The following is a 10,318-nucleotide window of genomic DNA, read 5'->3' on the forward strand; positions in this document are numbered from 1 at the left end:
AGTAGGACAGAGAGAGAGAAAAAAAAGGCAGAGAGCATTGTTCAGAGGGCTGCAGTGGATACACTTGTGTATATTATATATACTGATCTGGAGAAGTTTCATTTTTATTTATTTATTAGATTTTAGTCACAGGGGTCTGTGCACATTTGGAAATACTCCATTAATCGCCTCTGTCAGCGCGCCCCAGGGCGGCTGTGGCTACACTGTAGCTTGCCATCACCAGTGTGTGAATGGGTGGATGATTGTATATAGTGTAAAGCGCTTTGGGGTCCTTAGGACCAAGTAAAGCGCTATACAAATACAGACCATTTACCATTTAATCCACTCTTAATTACTTGGCTTTAATGTAATACACACAGGACACTATATGCAAAAACAGCCAGAGAACAAGCTAAGGTTAAGCTAGGTAACAAAGTTCCTATACTCTTATGGATTTAACCTCCTAAGAGGTCAGCTTTTGAGATTCCCTTTATGCTGTATTATCAGGTACAAAATGGAACAAGTAATGCATTTAGTATAGATCCACTAGTCACTTTGTGATGTATACCTATTTAACTACCTGTTAATGCAGCTGTGGTTGGCTAAACATGTATATGTGGTCAAAATACCTGTTGAAGGTCAAAGTGAGCATCAGAATGAGGAAGAATGGTGACTTAAGTGATCGTGAGCAGGGTATGTTGTTGGTGCCAGACGAGCTGCTAGTTTACTGGGATTTTCCCATACAAACATCTCAATGGTTTACAGAGTGGTGTAAAGGTGTGGGATATTTTCTTAGCACACTTTGGGTTCCTTGGAACCAATTGGACATTGTTTAAACACCACAGTGTACCTGAATGTTGTTGCTGACCATGTTGATCCCTTTAAAATCACAATGTACCCATATCCTGGTGGCTGCTTCCAGCAGGATAATGCACCAAAAATCAAATAAAGCTTAAACCATCTCCAACTCATTTCTTGAACCTGACAGTGAGTTCAATTGTTTACTTAAATGACCTCTACAGTGCCAGATCTCAATCCAGTAGAGCATCTCCCTAATACAGCTAATAAATCAGCAGCAACAATGTGAGGCTATAATGTCAATATGGACCAAAATCTCAAAGGAATATTTTCATTTCCTTGATGAATTGATGCCATGAAGAAGACACGGTTCAACATGGTAGTAGCAAAGTGTACCCAATAGTGTTCAGTGAGTGAATATGAAATTCTGTTATTAATAGAAATAAAGATATAATTATTCTGCAATAAACACACATCACTGTAAACATCTAAGACATTGTTCCAAATTTTAGAGGGGTATAAAGAAGTGTAAAATTGGTAAAGAAACAATAAATAACATGATCAAAACCATCAATATCAAAATAATGAGGGTGGGTAATTTTGAATAGAGAGCAAGACAAATTACACTAACTGCCTCTAATATCAGCAACCCTATAAAACAACAGCATCCATCACTTCACTGACAGCAAATCAATGTGGCAGGCATTTAAAAAAGTAATTTTAACTGGAAGAAAGATCCAAATGAATTCATTTAATTTTGTATTATTTTATTTTTAATGACAGTAGTTATCATTAAAGTAAAGATGCAATGACATGCAAAGAAAAAGATTAGTAAAATATAAAATAAATTAAGGTCACCATATTTCAGCACAATAATCAAATAAAAATTTTTTAGTAGACTAAAGTTAGTGACTGCAAAGGCAGTCAATACATACTTACACCAAAAATAAGTGAGATGTTGTAAATCTCAGGGGCTTTAAAAGTAACAGTGAAAGAATCTTCCCAGGCAATAGAACCTTGTCCAGTAGGGAAAAACACAAGTAAGAGCAAAGTCAGTGGTATGAATATTTAAAACAACTAACTTTAACACAAATACTCAACTGAGGTAAAACAATAGTAGCTGAAAAATGTGTAGATTCAATTACTGCTACCGTGTAAATATGACTCCTTATTTCTGCTCACTGCTATATTTGGATAGATTTTCTATTGCAGTTTAGTAACAGAACGTTTAGTACATCTTATTACTGATTTTTACAATGATTTGAATGCTAACTTATTTTTTTTGTTATTTCTGCTCCTGTTGTGATAGATTGAAAATGCAAAAGTTTACAAGTAACATTATATGGTACTGCAAAAGAATAGAAATGTTGTATCAACACAATTATCATCTACTGTAAATAAAAAAACTTCTCAATTTTAAAATTGACATATCATGCTACTGCCTTCTCTTGCAAATGTGCAAATCACGCAAAAGAAAACTCTAACCTGCAGATTTGAGTGACCATTGTAAGCAAGCTGCAGTGAAACACATTGCTTCATTGCTTTCGGGGCTTAAGGAGTGATCGATATCTTGTGCTGACCGCTAATCATTTAGTCATTTCTAAATAAGTGATGTGTCCGCTCCTCTAATATGTATGGAATATGAAAGTGAGTTCAATTTTGTGCAGCTTTAAAAGAGAAAGACCAGAAAATCTGCCACACTTTCAAACTATGTTACCAAACGACTGATTTCTAATATGTCTGTACTTAGGACTGTATTACATGCTTGAATTAGTGTAATTTTTATTATTACTGCTATTCCTTGAAAACTGAAGAAATGGCATTTCAGAAAATAACAGGGGAGCAATGAAAGAGAGCAAAAGGCACTAAAAGTAAAGTGTAAAAGCAGTTTAAAAAATTATTACAGAGTGCAACAAAAACAAGGAACAGAATCAATCAAATCAATTCTCTAAAGCACACTTGCACACATTCTCAATTATCTTTAAGTGTTGAAAAAGTTGCCACAGTTCTTCTGTGGATTAAGTCCGTCTCAGTTGCTTATGTGACATGTAATGTAATCTGAGACTGTCTCCATGATGTTTGGGGCCCTGTTGGGGACATGCTATGTGAACAACTTTCTAAAAAAAAAGTTTCACAAGCACATTCTAGCATACTCTCATGACTTGCCAAGTAAAGCAAGCTCTTCGCTCTATTAAGGTGCATGTTCTTACAGAGCCTTTATAACTATATATCCATGCAAATTTATGGATTTGTTTAAATACAACTTGGTGGAATTATAAAAGCATTTAATAGTTAATACTGATAGAAAATATGTCTAAATAGGGTAACTATTAACAACAGGGAAGATACCTCAGTAATTGGCTGTAAGAATGACTAAGGGGCAACAACCTAGAGAAACGCTGAATGATCTAAGTTTCGTCTTTAATCTTGTTGGATAGTTCTCTGAGAAGATTAAACTGTCATATTATAAAGATTTGCATTTGTGGAGAATAATGTAAGTCTCCTAATTCCCCACAGTGAAATCCATAACCTCTTGCGTCAAGGAATTGTATAGCAGCAAGAATGAAAAATGCAAATCTTGAAGCATTTAGACACTTTGTTTAGTTCTTGTTATGATTGGCACAGCATGTCAAAAATCACTTGGAGACAAAAAACAAACCAAACAAAAAAAAAAAAACATTGACAGCCTGGCATTAAAAAAAGGGTTTTGTTGAATTTATTCTTGCAGAAGAAAAAACATTTTGTGACTAAGCTGGGATAGTTTTGACTGATATAGTGACTATAGCCAACTGCTGCGAGGTGTCTAGTCTGGTGTCAGATATAAGACAGCACTGTTAGAAATGACTCTTTGGCTCTTCTTATCACCTGCTTCATGGACTGTCATTCAGTGAGAGGAGACACGCCACGTCTCATTTACTCTTCATGTCAAAAATTGTGCAATCAATCCAGTTAATCACCTTCATGGGTGACAGGTTGAACAAAGCATGAGGCATCAAGAACAAATGTCTTGGTGGTGAAGCTGTCACTGTTATTTAGAGGCAAAACAAGTAAAGTTGGACTGTGCTGCAGTGGCAAGTGGATTTATTGGGATTAGTGAGAAGCCTAATGGGACCCCTGGGCTCTTACCATTATTTCACACAGAGCAAACCCTTCCAGGTGGGATTAACCAAAGTATGAAATTATTTTTTAAATATTTATAGCGCTCTAAAATGAGACCCTGATAGTCAGGATTTTTTTATGTGTGAAAATGATGAAAATGAGATATTTTGAGTTTGGCACCTTCAGGGCTGTTTACCTGCTTTGTTCACATTATCTGACAGATTAATGCTGTGATTAAGTCTTACCTAAGACAGATTTTAGCTTTTATTAGACACCAAAGGTCTGGCATCAAAGTGTTTATGATTTGTCTTTAAGTAATTCAGGATGTGCATAAACACATGCGTTTAAGCAAATGTGCTGATACAAACCCACAGAAAATGAGATAAAAAAAAAAGAACATTATGAGATTGCACAGAAGATCCATCAAAGGTCTGCATGTGCTGAATTTGATTAGAATGATTATGACTTCAAGTTGTATATCAGAAATTGATTGATGTTTCTTTTAGTCTTAGACTCTTTCATAAATGGACCGGTACTTTCAGAGCACTTTTCTACTAAATTTGAGCACTCAAAGCACTTTCTACTGCAATCGTCATGCACCCAATCACAACTCTTTTATCTATACTTATTCCCTTTTTACGTAACATTCATATGCACATTCCCTCCAACGGATGGATCTGGGGCGACTCAGGATTTGGTATCTTGCTCAAGGAAACATTGATACATTGACTAGAGGAGCTGGGGATCAATCCACTTGAGTAACGGCCGCCACGGGAAGTAACAGAGAGTGTCCACGTTGTAGGACTTTGCTCTCTAGCTTAAAATTTACAGATCTCATCAACATGATCCATGAGTAGATTGGTCTTTTGCTAATACACAGTAGACAACATGACATGAACTCTGAAGTTTTATTTAGGGGCTGGTCAAAATGTATTACTATTTAAAAGTAACATTTTAAAAATCAATGCAGCCTCCCCTTCCGTAAATTGACCTTCTCCCGTGGCCTTTTCTCATGAGTAAGTGAAATGCTGCATGACAACAGCTCTCAGCAGGATTAAATTAGTGAGGAGTAAAGTGCATTTTATCCTGGCCACTGTCTCTGGACATAAAGATCCTCTCACGAGGCCTAGGCATTTAGCTTATTGAGCAACAGGTCAAAGACACCTGATGATAGGACGTACCAGTGACCAAAACACCTCTGGTGACACCGTGTACACACATACATTCAAGGTCCCCAAAGGATTAAGCTTACTTACTTTAGCAACACCCTGATGTTGTAATAAATTGCATAAGTGTGATACATACATGTATTGATGGTGTCATTAAAAAAATGTCAATCCTCATAGAAAATGCCACATTTTATTGTCATGGTTTTGGTCAAAAACAGCTGTTGCCACTTGGTTTTCATTGGTAGCAGGATAGGCACTCCCCTTAGATAAATCTGAAAAACATACCTGGTGTAAACATAAAACAGGTCAGTTCTGGAGTTTTTCTGATTCTAATGACAAAAGAGAGCGCAATTTGTACACAAACAAATACACTGCATTTTCGTGACCATTTCATAGAAAATGTTAATAAATGACCCAGACAGAAAAGTAAGGAGAGCAAAAACAAACTAACTGAGAGGCTTGGGGGGTGTCAAAAGGTGCTCACCAGACTGGGACAAACCAAATAATGGTTGGAGGCAAACAAAGCAGCAGACAGATACTGTTGAAATTCACTTTTCAGACGTGACCCAGTATTTCTGTGGGGAAATCTCCAAAAAAACTGTGTGTCTATCCCTGAGCAAATGATGAATAGGACACTTCAGTGGCTCTGACTGGGCTGTGGTCAGGGCACAGCAAAAGAGCTCATTCTTCTTCTGGGCTTGGTTGGAGTCTAATGGAACTGCAGCTGCTTGACAGTCTTTGACAGAGAGAGCACTGAAGGGCAGAGAAGGGGCATTTTTCAAATACTGGATATCATTGAGTATAATATCATTTAATGCCATTTACATCTTAATTAACATGCCTAAGTAGCATGACATCATAGCTTTTTCAGGTGTTGCATTGCCTGATTATATATACAATTTTGAGACAGACGTTGACTCGCTTAGAAATAAGTCACAAAATAATTTGTAATGTGAGATTCGGTAGAGTAGAGGTTATAACCAACTGCATTCTATAAACAGATGAGACATGAGCTATCATGGTTGCTTTTCAATAACTAAACAGCAGAATTTTTATTATAAAGGTGGAATTTAATTAATGACCAAATATATAAATAAATAGCATCATTAGGTTAAAATCAAACTGATCCCCTTGACTCTTGACACCACAGTTTACCACCAATCCAATATAGTCCAGATGGTACCAGAACACTGAAAACGACCTATAGTTTACACTTTAACTCATCTAATCATTAAATAACCCAAAATTTGGCTGGAAAACTTGAGCCATCTGTCTGTTCTTTATGTTACAGATGCTTTTTAATGTTTTAAAGTGCTCTTGAGTAATATCACTTCAGGCTTTCTGAAGGCATCTAACTTAAGGATGGATCCGTTTTGTGTCTACACATGACAGATTAGCAAAGAACCAATTTTAAACTCCATTTTCAGATGAATCCATTAAAAATGCCAAAGACTTAGTTTGAAAGACATTAAAAATTGTATTTGTGCACCACTGAGCTACTAGCAGAAAATTGTGTATCAAATATCTTGGCATGGTGTGCAATGTCCATCCATCCATGTTCTTCCACTATATCTGGGGCTGGGTCGCAGGGGCAGCAGCCTAAGCAGAGAAGCCCAGACCTCCCTCTTCCCAGCCACCCCCTCTTGCTTATCCGGGGGAACACCAATGCGTTCCCAGGCCAGCCGAGAGATATAATCCCTCCAGCGTGTCCTGGGTCAGCGTGCCCGGAACACCTCACCCAGGAGGCGCCCAGGAGGCATCCTTGTCAGACGCCCGAACCACCTCAGTTGGCTCCTTTCGATGTGGAGGAGCAGCGGCTCTACTCTGAGCCCCTCCTGGATGGCTGAACTTCTCACCTTATCTCTAAGGGAGAGGCCAGCCACCCTTCAGAGGAAGCTCATTTCCGCCGCTTGTATCCGCGATCTCGTTCTTTCGGTCATTACCCACAGCTCGTGGCCATAGGTGAGGGTAGGGACGTAGATCGACTAGCAAATTGAGAGCTTCGCTTTTACACTCAGCTCTCTCTTCACCACGACGGACCGGTGCAGCGTCCGCAGCACCAATCCGTCTGTCGATCTCCGGCTCCCATCGCTCGCAAACAAGACCCCGCGATACTTGAACTCTTCCACTTTGGGCAGGAACTCATCCCCGACCCGGAGTGGGCACTCCACCCTTTTCCGGCAGAGAACCATGGCCTCAGATTGCAATGTATCCTTAAAAAAATATGAGGAAACTGGACAAGTAGAGATCAAAAGTCAAGTCAAAGTCAAGTATTTTAGAAAGAGGGAAAGACCTGAAACAGGATCTGAGAGCTACATCTGACCCTTTAGTTGTTCTGAAGTTTCATCAGTGGAAGAGTGGCTTTCAAGAAGCAATTCTTAAGAAAGGGAAATACAGTGAGTGAGAAAAGGCTGAGGTATGCTAAATTACAGAAGGATCGGTCTGAAATTAAGTGGCATGTCTTAGGACGCGATGAATCCAAACTTGAAATTTTTGGTTCAAATTGTTGTTTTTATATGGAGCAAGTTAGCAAGTGAGGAAGAACGAATCCCGGCTTTGTCATGGTTTGGGGCTGCATTTCTGCCAACAGTGTCGGGGATCTTGTCAAAAATGATTGAATTTTGAACACAAAATAATAGTATTAGACTTTGATTCACCTTGCAATACCAATACGGGAAAGCTGTTTGGCAACAGCTTCATTTTTCAACTTGAAAAACTTGTATGGAAAAAAAACACAGTGGAATAGTCATAGATCCCAGACCCTAACATTGCTGGGTTGAATGCCCTGCAGGAAGACTTGAAACCTATTCAACAAGCCTACTTAAACAAATCACATGAAAATATTGACTCTCAAACTCATTAGAACCGTACAAAACCTGTTTTTGCCTTTTTTTTTTTTTTACTGTATTTCAATCATTTTTTTTTGCACATTTTAAGAAATTGGTGCACATATTTCTCATTTTCCTAAAAAATACAATGCTGAAAAGATTTTTTGTAGCAGCTGTCATAAAAGCAAGAGAACACAATCATGTTTGTCAAATATGAAGTTTAAAAGTTTAAAACTAAAGATGACATCATTCATGTTTTTATGTCCAAATCTGAGTGAAAATCACCTTAAACAAGCACAATATCAAGCACAACATTTGACCACTAAAAATAATGTTGAGGAATACAAGTAAATAACTGTAATTTAGCATCTTAATAAAAAAAAAAAATGCTTGAAAATTCATAATAATTATATTTTTGCATGTCCTACATGGGAACAATAACAACTGTTACCGTGATACTGTGTGTGAATGTGTGTGTGGATGGGTGGATGACTGGTTGTGTAAAGCACTTTGGGGTCTTATAGGGACTAGTAAGGTGCTATACAAATACAGGCCATTTACCATACTGCCTATTATACAAGGGTGAATTAACTGAACAGTCATTTAGAGTATTTTCTGTATTTGTATTTTGTCTGTGGAACTCTCATAAGGTTAAAATTTGCAAGGCCTTGGTGGGTGAGGGTGATGACCAGTATTTCGAGGAACAAGCCAGAGATCCACTCTATGAGAAACTTATGACAGCTGTTGTGATGCCAAGGAAATTATGTTGTCAGTAAAAACTGATCAAAATACACCCACACAGTGTTGACACTGAAAAGCATATAGTTTTGAATGTGACTTTTTTCTTGTCACTGAATTTCTGAGCTACAATTTTTTTTCCCTGCATTAAGCTTTTTCATGTGTCATTTGACACTTTGCTCATCTTTGCTGATATTTTTCTTGAAGGTCCTTTTTTATTCTTCAGTTAGCAGTAGCAAGTAATTTATTCATCCCAATGTCATTTTAACTGGGTACTGATATTGTATAATAAATGCAGCTACTGATTTACAATGACATCTTTAGAAGCAACTATTTTCAGTGCAATTACTACCACCAACACAGTTACTCCATCTGTGGATTACATGGGGGAAAACACCAGTAAAGGGCTTTTTCCCCAATTCTATTAACACCTAAAGCTTATTAATGTAGTGAAGCAGTGTACAGCCACAGCCGCATAAGTTGGAAGTAATTGGAGCCAATAAAATAAACATTACAGGCTTACTTCCTCTGAGAACACACAAAGAAAGAGCCTCCACCTAAACAACTCCAGATAGCTACCTGTTGAAAGTGTCATGAAAAATGATTTATTGTCTTGCATCTACACTCAATTACACTGTTTGTATAAAGAAGTCAGCATATGGTGTCTCTGCACCACTGCTGCCACCACTGCTGTAGGGAATATTTAGCTGAAGAATTAATTTGGTTCATCTTCTTGTGACAGGCTTGAAAGCATGTTTTGTACCCAAGGGTGAAATATTCTAAAAAGAAACTACTGAATAACTCCAGTACATTTTTGCAACTTGATCATATTGCCGATGTAATAAGGTTCTTGTTTAGAACCAATCAATTGGATGGCAATTGCTTTGTGTCCAGTGCGAGCATATTTTCCTTCACTTTGTGTGTTCTTGCAATGGAGTAACAAAGGTTGCCGTCTCTTTACTTTATGCAAGATGTCGATATTTGTATAACATTGTATGTACAAAGGACATAAAATGGTTTAAAATGAAAGGTGTTAAAAAAATCTTGTATTTTTATATTTCAAGTGTTACTCAAAATGATGAATTTTCTTTAGATTTGATAAACATGCTGAGTACTTCCTGTCCCTGGGTCTTGGGACCAGGGCTTTGTGTTCTTCTTGGGTTTTGGTGATTCTTATTTTTTAGAATCACTTATGTTTTGTTCAGCTCTATTGTAAATTAACATGTTTTTAGGGTTTCCATTGACATTTATTATATTCTATATGTAGTTAGCTTATATTTCAGTTAGTCTTCTAGGTTTTGTATGTTACCGTTTGTGGTCCCTGACTGTTCCTCCTTCATGTCTCTGTGGTTGTCTGGTCTCCCTGTTCTGTCAAGTGAGTCTTGCTCACCGCAGTTAGTCATGTCTCTGTGTTTGTTTACCTTTTTCCCGTATCTAGTTTGTACGTCTTAAGTCTCGGTTTCTGTCTCAGTGTTATTTTGTCGGACTGTTTTACTTTGATAGTCCCTCCTCTTGTCTGCATTGTGTTCGGTGTTGCTTCCTGCCATCTCATTAGTTAGATTCTGTTCAGCTGTGTTCCCCAGGTGTCTCCACTCTGTCCTTGCCTCATGTGTGTATTTAAGTCCTCAGTTTCTCTCTGTTCTCTGACACATTGTGGTCATACCTTCCATTATGCTGCGTGCGTTCCATCTATTTCTCTGAGTTTCC

Source organism: Aulonocara stuartgranti (assembly GCF_965226115.1).
Source record: "Aulonocara stuartgranti genome assembly, chromosome: 7".
Taxonomy (NCBI): domain Eukaryota; kingdom Metazoa; phylum Chordata; class Actinopteri; order Cichliformes; family Cichlidae; genus Aulonocara; species Aulonocara stuartgranti.